At 39.7% G+C, this 10,351-nt stretch overlaps 1 pseudogene; it reads left to right on the forward strand.

Moving 5' to 3' along the window:
• Positions 1–6,252: 6,252 nt before the first annotated feature.
• LOC139014472 (importin subunit alpha-1 pseudogene) lies at positions 6,253–7,757 on the forward strand (annotated as a pseudogene).
• The last annotated feature ends 2,594 nt before the right edge of the window (positions 7,758–10,351 follow it).

The raw sequence follows: 10,351 nt of genomic DNA on the forward strand, positions 1-10,351 counted from the left end.
TTGATGCTAAATCTGCATTTTCAGCTCCTCCTCAGCTCCAATTCCCCAGGGGCGGGAGGAGAGCACCAGTCTGAGTGACGTGCGCCCGCCAGCAGCCAATGAGAACCAGAGAAGCAGTGAGCCCTGCCCTGGGCCATCCCGGGCCCTCCCCTGTCCGCCCCCAGCTCGGCAGTCTGCCTTCGCCAGCGCCAGCTAGGGGCACCTACCAGAGCCCGCGCCCCCGCCCCTTTCAGCACCCCGGAGAGCTCCTCCATCTCTCCACCCCGCTCGCCTTGCTCCCAGGAAAATACCCCCAGCTGTAATCTGGTCTGAAGCGTCCCAGTGATGTCATTGTTTGTGGAAATCTGTAAGGCTCTAGAAAGGGAATTACGATGTGTGCCGCTCTCTGAGGCTCCGAGGGGAGTCAGGGCACCGGCCTCTGCCTATTTCTCTCCCCTACGTATTTCCCTGTGCACCCCCCTTCCCCCCGCCCCCCCACACACTGTATACTAGCCTCTCCTTCTCTAAATAACAAAGCAAACATTAACCCTCCTCCTGGTACTTTGGGATAACACCTTTGCTCCCTTTCCTAGCACTGGGAGGATTGGGGAAAGCAGCCTTCTTGAGGTAACTTATGGGGGCAGGAGTGCAGGAATGAACTATTTATTTATTTACTTATTTATTTACTTTGGTAGGCTCCAGGCTGATCTGGAACTAAGCAGCTGGGAAGCCTAGCAGGAGATAAAGCTTCCCCGACCCCCCCCCCCCCCACCCGCTCCAGCAATTGTAATTAGAGGAGACTCCCCCTGGAGTCTTGAGCTGCTCTGCAGAGACTGCCTTCAAGAGAGCCAGGGCTGGGATGGAAATGCACGGGAAATGCATTCTCAGATTTGAGGGCATTGGTTGCCCAAGGACAGAGAGAGTGCGTTTCTGAGAGGGTGTAGCCACCATTCCCAGGAACTGGGCCAAGACCCCAGTCGAGTGTCCTCCAGTTAAGCTGCCAGTTGGCTAATTCAGTCATCCTGGCAGGGGGTCAGCTAAGTTATTCAGTTAAAACACATGCACTCACACTCTACTAACTGCTTACAACCAACTTCTTCGTGCCCCAGAAGAAGTAGAAATGCGATGTATGCAGCAACATGAGGGCAATTGTTTTAAAGCAATTCAAATATTGTTGAGTTACAGAGTATGTACGTTGAGGTGGATGATCAGTTAGCTCCAAACTTCAAAATTCTGCCTTACTTGGATAAGAAAGAGGTAAGAGACCCTTTCCCTAGAGGTTTCACACACACACACACACACACACACACACACACACATTATATTGACACATTTCACACACAGATGCACACACGTATCTGTCTGTCTGTCTAATCTATTTATCTATCTTTACAGGTTTTCTTCTTTTTATTTTAGCATAAAGGCACAACCTACTGGAAAAAAACAACAACTTTACTATTGCTAAAAATGATTATACATTTAATGCTATGGGACACACTATCTTCAGAGTAGATCTCATTGTGGACATAGTTGGCTTCCTTAGAGGCCTTCCAAGCATTGCCAAATAAAAATGTAGGCATTACTGAATATTTTGATTAAAATATAAGAAATCATTATCATCATCATTATTATTAGGTACTTGAATTAGTTTAAGAAAAGCTAAGTAAGGTGCTCAGAAAGTACTAGGATATTGATAAAAGGGAACAGAGCTACTCTCAGTTTCTCAGTTCCTTACTGCCCAGAAGCTCATTTCTGATGAGATTTTTTTTTTATTACCCAATCTTACTTCACAGCCTACCCATCACAGTACATGTTTGATTTTAACACAATGTTTTCTTACGCAGAGACTTTCAACTCTTCCTATTTCCCCTTTCCTAATATTTCACCCGTATTTTGAATCAAGGTACAAGGGTGGTATGAAGAACTTGCAAATAGTTTTTACTGCCCTGTATTGTCATTTCAGAAAAATGGCACCAAATGTGAAAATTACATTAGTTGGATTCACAATCGTGAAGAGCTATTTAAAAAGCAGAAACAGTTAGAAATCTAAGTCTTTAGAAAAATAAATCCTGAAGAGCATCAAATAAGTCAATTTAGAAGATTATGGGTGTTGTGAAATAGCACTGTTAATGCAGCTCCATCTCTCTGAAAATGAACATGAAATTACCATCTATTCAGAGATATTTATTATTTTTATGAAACCACAGAATAATACCACATTTCCTAAATAAATTCCTAAGATGAAGTGCGAGTAAATGTTGAATCTTATGAATCTGCATTTTAATAATTAAAACCATGTAAAAAGGAGTACAAGTTAAATAAAGCCTGGATTGGTGATTAAGCCATTTTTAGTGGTTTACACAGAAGATAGTTCATCATAATATTGTCAGAGAAGCATAGCATATAAAAATAGAATTTTTGTGATGCAAATGCTACATATCTAATGCATAACAATGTAGTAAGCATGTGAAGGAAATGTATAGATTCATTGTTATTTGAAATTCAAATACACATCCATGTGCATACACACCATTGTTTTATTCTAAGCTCCTTGCCCCCCGCCCCCGCCATTAAAGTAATTTTTTAGCAATAAGGTGAAAAGAAGAGAGAAGGTAGTAGAATGTTTCAAGGACTGAAATGGAATTCAGTTGACAGAAACTACTGCAGTCACTTGGTCCAAACCATTGCATCTCTCAAAGCCTCTATCTCCTTATATATTTTAAGAGGAGACAGTTTGATTAGATACCCTTCAGGTCCAAACCCCTATGATTTCAAAGACATGGGAAAGTACAAACTACAACGTAGAAAGCTATCATCAGTAGCTTGTAAAATATTGAGGGCAGTCATACTTTTAAAATAAGATATGATGGCTAACAGACATTTATTTTTACATAATCTCCCCCATAGAATTTTATATTTACTAACTTTATGAATTTGAGGGAAGAATAACTGGCTGGCAGGAGTTGGGTGGAGGGAGAAATGGGGGACATCTGTAATACTGACAACAATAATACTTTTTAAACAAAAATAACTGGCTGATGCTCAGTACCAGGCATGAAAGCCATCAGCATGTTGAGGTTCTTACTATTTAGGATACTGTTGTATCTGTAGAGAAAATATGGGTATTTGGTTTCAGTTCAGTGGTACCACATACCCCTAGAGTCTTTTCAAAGTCACTATCCTGCAAAGACCAGAAAATTCCCAGTTTATGACTTCATAACTATAAATCCACAGACTTACATGTAATTAAAAGAACCCAAACCACTTAAGGCATGGTTGGGATCGTCCCACGGAGATGTACTTCCAGAGATAACTTTTGGCCCAGGGAGCTTTAGATCAAGGGAAACCCATCACTTGAGGAGGAGGGAGAAAGCTGGAAGTAGTCCTTAGAGAGGCTGCTGGAACTTTGAGTCTTCTTTGGATCATGAGGGAAAAGATTTTATGTTTCTGTTGATTTCTTTTCAATTGGGTGAGGTGTAACCTGAAGGGAAATAAACCATGCACAACAGAAGGTATGACTTAAAATACATCCTTATTACAAATCAGTTTAGGCTTTGCCCTTTCTGTCACATTCATTCTGAGCACTTTAAATGCAGTAATAATAAGTTCATTGGGCTCCAGAATTCTCTGCTATCATATTGTATTACTAACCCTTTCAAGTAGATTCTTCCTAATGACCCTGCCCTACCTGGCCCTTCCATCTCAGCTCAGATTCAGGCTTTCTGAAGCATCGTTTCCACTTTATGGGTTTCTGCCCAGTTTTGAACTCAAAATTGATCAAGTTTTAAAAAATTTTCTCCAGATAGTTATCATTTCCCAAGATCTCACCTCATTTCCCTGTGGTATTTATATACAATCTCATATTTGCTGTAACTTAAAATTTAGGTCCTAACAAAATTTTAGTTAGTAGCTTGGTATATGCCCACTCCTAAATCATTGGGATTCACTTGGCCCTGCCTCCAATTCCTATGGCTTTTACCAACTAATAGCTTTTATCTCTGTTTTTCCTTTTGTTGCAAAGTCTTAGCTGACTTTTGTTATGTAAACCATCTTAAATTAGTATAGTGAGAGGATCATGGGGCTTTATCAAGTGTTTAATCACCATCGAGGCATTGAATCCAGAGTGCTTTGTGTTGTAGTCATTTTATAACTTCATCAACAACCCATCAAATTTATTCAGATTAAGTGACTCTTTATAAACAAAAGCTATTTGTTTTTTCCTTATATTCCAGGACAGTAAAAATTAATTTTTTGTAGCTAAACAATGAGGACCAGGGTTCTTTTAATCTTCTTTTGAAAATTGGGAACCTATTGCTATTCATTATCTTTAGATTCCTTTTAGGTCTTCAAGAATACAAAATGTTTACTCACCTGGAAAGTTAATTAGTTATTTCTCAATGCTTATTAGAACGTTGCTTATTGTCTATAGAAAGTGATTACCTATTCATGAATTTTCTACTTTGCATTGTTTCCCTTTACTTTTTCATGCTCTTTAAAACAAGTACAATAATTATTCAGTTCACTTTTTGAATGGTTATTAAAATTAACTTTAACAGGGAGATATTTTTGTTTTTTCTTCTCAAACTACCTACAATGTAGAAATAATTCAGAGAGAAAAAAGTACATGGCTTGTTGGCAAATATAAACTGGACTTTAGGAAGATAAAAATGTTATGTGTAAAATAAAAGTTCAAATATTAAAATGTATATGCTAGTTTTTTAAGGTTAACTCTGCCATTGCAATGAAATACCCAATTCGAGGATGCCTCTTTAACATACTGGAGCTTCTCTTGAAGAAAGTAAGCAGCAGGAAGCAGTGTTGATCCCTCTAATGCTCTGGTAAGTACCCCTTCACAACCTTTAGTGCGACAACAAAGGGGTGGTTTCACCAGAACCCTGAGATAAAAGTGGACCTCTTTGGTGCCTCAGATTTTACTGATGGGATTGTAAAGTGGTGCAACGTTTTTGCTAAAGTTTCCCAATATCTACCAGGAGTCTAAAGGCAATCCTTTCTGAGCCCAGCAATCTCCCTCTGGATAATAATCCCCCCAAATACTCAGAATTGAGGACAAAAGATTGCTGATAAAAATGTTCACATCAGGATTGTTTGAATGATATAAAATTGGAAACAATGGGGACTATGTAAATAATTATGGTATATCTGCAAGATGAATTATGATACATTTAAAAATATACATATATTGCCCTGACTGGTTTGGCTCAGTGGATAGAGCGTCGGCCTGCAGACTGAAGGGTCCCAGGTTCGATTCCAGCCAGAGGCATGTACCTTGGTTGCGGGCACATCACGAGTAGGATGTGTGCAGGAGGCAGCTGATTGATGTTTCTCTCTCATTGATGTTTCTTTTTTTTTTTTTTTTTAACTTTTTTTATTGCTTAAAGTATTACAAAGGGTATTACATATGTGTCCTTTTTTTCCCCGCCCTTGACAATCCCCTGGCCTCCCTCATCGATGTTTCTAGCTCTCTATCCCTCTCTCTTCTTCTCTGTGAAAAAATCAATAAAACATATTAAAAAATAAAAAATAAAAATATACATATATTTTTATTGATTTCGTAGAGGAAGGGAGAGGGAGCAAGAGATAGAAACCTCAATGATGAGAGAAAATCGTTGATTGGCTGCCTCCTGCATGCCCCCGACATCTGCACAGCATATGTTTCAAGGGACCTGGTGTATATGGCATACTGTTCTTAATATGTTTGCTCCCCTTCTTGGTGCTATGTGTTTTACCCAAGGTCATCTCTCCGAGAAAGGTTGTTTCCCCAGGTATGGATTTTTCCCTGAAGTTAGGAAGGGAAAAAAAACCCTTAACTAAGTTCCAGGCGGGTAGTTAATCACTTTAACTATGAACAATCACGCTTAAGGGACATAATCTTTACTCCCTGGAATGGAGATAAGAAACACCCTAACCTTTGGAATAGAAATTGATAGGATTAAAATCAACTGGTATAAATACAGATGTAACCAGACAATAAAATACAGAACCTGGCTGGAGATCCTGGACGGAACTTGGCTGGAGATCCTGGCTAGGCTGCTGATCAACTGAACGCTGTCTCTGGGTCCTTCATTCTTCGCTGATTCCATCAACACCTTTGGGAACCCCTGGACCTGCTGGGGTTGGACCCCAACACACCATCTGAGAGGTGAGCCGCTGTAGACGTTCTCCGAGCAACTGAACCACAGCCCATCCTCCACTCACAGGTCTCCTGTGAAAGCCTGAGTGGCTGCGTGTAGCTTCTCCCTTTGTCTCATAACCATGTCCACCGAAGAGAATGCTAATTGGCCAGCTGCCCGCCTTAACAGATTCAAGAACAAGGGGAAAGACAGTATAGATATGAGGCGGCGCCGAATAGAAGTTAATGTGGAGCTGAGGAAAGCTAAGAAGGATGACCAGATGCTGAAAAGGAGAAATCTGAGCTCCTTTCCCGATGATGCTACGTCTCCAGTGCAGGAAAACCGCAACAACCAGGGCACTGTAAATTGGTCTGTTGAGGACATTGTCAAAGGCATAAATAGCAACAATTTGGGAAGCCAGCTCCAAGCTACTCAGGCTGCAAGGAAACTGCTTTCTAGGGAAAAACAGCCTCCCATAGACAACATAATCCAGGCCGGTTTGATCCCAAAATTTGTGTCCTTCTTGGGCAGAACTGATTGTAGTCCCATCCAGTTTGAATATGCTTGGACCCTCACTAACATTGCTTCCGGCACTTCGGAACGGACCAAGGCTGTAGTAGATGGAGGTGCGATTCCAGCATTCATTTCTCTGTTGGCATCTCCCCACTCACATCCGTGAACAAGCCATATGGGCTCTAGGAAATATTGCAGGTGATGGTTCAGTTTTTCGAGACTTCGTTATCAAGTATGGTGCTGTTGGCCCACTGTACCCCCCCCCCCCCCATTAGATGCTGTTGAGCAGATTCTTCCTATTTTAGTTCATCTCCTGCATCATGATGATCCAGAAGTATTAGCAGAAAGCTGCTGGGCCATTTTCTACCTTACTCATGGTCCAAATGAGCAGGTTGAAATGATTGTGAAATCAGGAGTTGTACCCCAACTTGTGAAGCTCCTAGGAGTACTGAATTGCCAATTGTGACTCCTGTGCTAAGAGCCATAGGAAATATTATCGCTGGGACACATGAACAGACGCAGGTTGTAATAGATGCAGGAGCACTTGCCATCTTTCCCAGCCTACTAATGAACTCCAAAGCTAATATTCAGAAGGAAGCTACATGGATAATGTCAAACATCACAGCTGGCCGCCAGGACCAGATACAGCAAGTTGTGAATCATGGATTAGTCCCATTCCTCACTGTTGTTCTTGCTAAGGCAGACTTTCAGACACAGAAGGAAGCTGTATGGGCTGTGGCCAACTATACAAGTGGTGGAACAGTTGAACAAATTGTATACCTCGTTCATTGTGGCGTAGTAGAACCACTGATGAACCTCTTAACTGCGAAAGATACCAAAATTATTCTGATTATTCTGGAAGCCATTTCAAATATATTTCAGGCTGCTGAGAAACTAGGTGAAACTGAAAAACTAAGTATAATGATTGAAGAATGTGGAGGTTTGGACAAAATTGAAGCTCTACAAAACCATGAAAATGAGTCTGTGTACAAAGCGTCACTAAACTTGATTGAGAAATATTTTTCTGTAGAGGAAGAGGAAGATCAAAATGTTGTGCCAGAAACTACCTCTGAAGGTTATACATTCCAAGTTCAGGATGGCACTCCTGGGACCTTTAACTTTTAGATTGTACAACTGAGGCATAAAGTTGTTTGTTGTGTACTATGTTTGGAATAAGTACTTCTTACTGTTTCTCTACTAAGAACTCTTTTTAAGCCCTGACTGGTTTGGCTCAGTGGATGGAGCGTCAGCCTGCGGACTGAGGGGTCCCAGGTTCGATTCCAGTCAGGGGCATGTGCCTTGGTTGTGGGCACATCCCCAGGGGGGAGTGTGCAGGAGGCAGCTGATCAGTGTTTCTCTCTCATCGATGTTTCTGGCTCTCTATCCCTCTCCCTTCCTCTCTGTAAAATATCAACAAAAAATATTTTTAAAAAAAGAAATATCCAATTCTAGGAAAGTCCTGCTTATACCTAAATTCTTTGAGTATATACATACTATTTAGTATTGATTTGGATGACCTTACAGAAGTAGAAAAATGGTGCATAATGTTATTTAACATGCTGGGAAAACAGCTATAAATTTTTGCCTGTGCTATTAGATATTCCTTTTTTTCCCTAAAAATATTTTATCCTTTCATGGTTTTAGATACATGGAAGAGACTGACGAATGTCAGAGAGGAGAGGATGGGAAGGTCTGGATAAAAGAAGGTGAAGAGATTATCCAAAAATCATATATCCATAGTCCATGGACACCGACAGCAGTGTGGTGAAGGCTAGGGGAGAGGGTGGGGTTTGGGTAGAGGTGGATAAAGAGGGGGAAAATAGGGGACATCAATAATAGAGTCAACAATAAAACATAAATAAAATTAGGGCATTTGTTTAAAAAAAAAGAGGCATGGCATAGCTTACCTTTAGAACAATTAATTGTACAATATCCATTTCATTTTATCTGCTATGACACTAGAGAGAGTAGACCAAAAAGTATACAATAGAAGCATATTAAAGGATTATCATAATCCTTTAATATTTTTAAGACTAGCTACTCAAAACCATGCCTAGTGGCCTTTATAGATTTATTTCCTCCTTTAAAATTCTACAGTCAGGAGATTATAATTTATATAATATCTAATCACAGTATAATTAATTTGTATTAATGCACTCCATGATGCATTCATTTATGCCAGTGGTACCCAGTTCACAAGCATATAGATCACAGTGTTAAAAAAAGTCATAATCCTTTAAAAAATGAATAATTTCTCATATAAACATTGCAAGATGCAGCTTTTTTTCTTTCTTCTTCTTCTTTTTTTTTTTTTTTTGCAGGGGGTAGGGTGGGTGGGGGGGGGGGGTGATAAAAGATTTGGCCATGATCTCAATTAGCTAAAGTTAGTACTTGCCATTCTCTTCCCCTTCCCCCAGATGTAACAGGGCCTGAACTGCCCAGATTGCTGGAATCCTTACCCAAACCCCTGATTCATGTATTTTATATTCCTCTCTCTCTAAAAAAAATCAATAAAACATGTATTTTTAATCCTATCCTTGGACAAGGATTAAAAAAATAAAAGAATTAGGGTGTGTGTCCTTTTGGACATTTTCTTCAAAGTAGCCAAGTAAGCATTGCTGGTGTCTCAATATGACTTGAATGGCAATATTCAATGTGAAGGTGACATAAGTAAAGCTGATCATGTCTCAAAATGGATTAGCTCAGACTAAACCATAATAAAATACATGAAGCCCAGAGTTGAGAAAATATAGTAGAATTTAGTTATGCGATCTTTAGACTTATAAACACATTTCATATTGTAGTTTCCCACTTATATGAATCAGAATTCTCCTTCCCTCCTCCCCCCCTCCTCCTCCCCCTCCTCCTCCCCCTCCTCCTTCTTCTTCTCCTCCTCCTCCTCCTCCTCCTCCTCCTCCTCCTCCTCCTCCTCCTTCTTCTTCTTCTTCTTCTTCTTCTTCTTCTTCTTCTTCTTCTTCTTCTTCTTCACAAGTGATACACCTACAGCTCTTAATGACTTAATGACTTAAACAATGAAGAAAATTTCTTGTTTTATATCCTTAAAGAGTCCACAAGTACATACAGTTTCAGGTATGGCTGAATCCTGAGCTTTTGCCATCTTCATTTTTGGATCTGTTATCATCTTTGTTGGCTTAATCTCAGAGGAAAGGAGTTTTTTCCCTTGTTTTTTTTTTTAATAAAATTTTGGAATAGCAGTTTATTTACTTGGATTGTGGCATGTGACCAATTCTTCCCTAATATAGAGTCCAGAGTATTGGAATCAGCTACTGTCTAGACCTGTGTGTTGTGCTTCCTCCTGGAGCTGATACATGACCTGAACTATATGGACTGAAAATACAGAAGTTTTTATCAGACAAAGGAAAACAGGGGGCTGTTCCCCAGAGAAAGGGGCAAGGATACTAGGTGGATTTTTAAAAAATGTCTATTACAATTCCTGTTAAGCAAAGATGAGATGCATTAAGGTGAGACACAATTTTGAAGCATAGCTACATTTCAGGTGTTGATTAAAATAATGTAAAGTACAGTATAGAGATATAGTCAATAATATTGTGATAATTGTGTATGGTCCCGGTTGGGTACTGGAAATATCAGAGGGAACACTTGATAAAGTATATAATTTTCTAAACACTTTGCTGTATACCAGAAACTAATACAAAATAATATTGAATGTTAACTATAATTGAAAAATAAAATTTAAAGTCTTTAAA

Source organism: Myotis yumanensis, unplaced genomic scaffold (assembly GCF_028538775.1).
Source record: "Myotis yumanensis isolate MYYU_CA2020_CCGP unplaced genomic scaffold, mMyoYum1.0.hap1 SCAF_7, whole genome shotgun sequence".
Lineage (NCBI taxonomy): Eukaryota > Metazoa > Chordata > Mammalia > Chiroptera > Vespertilionidae > Myotis > Myotis yumanensis.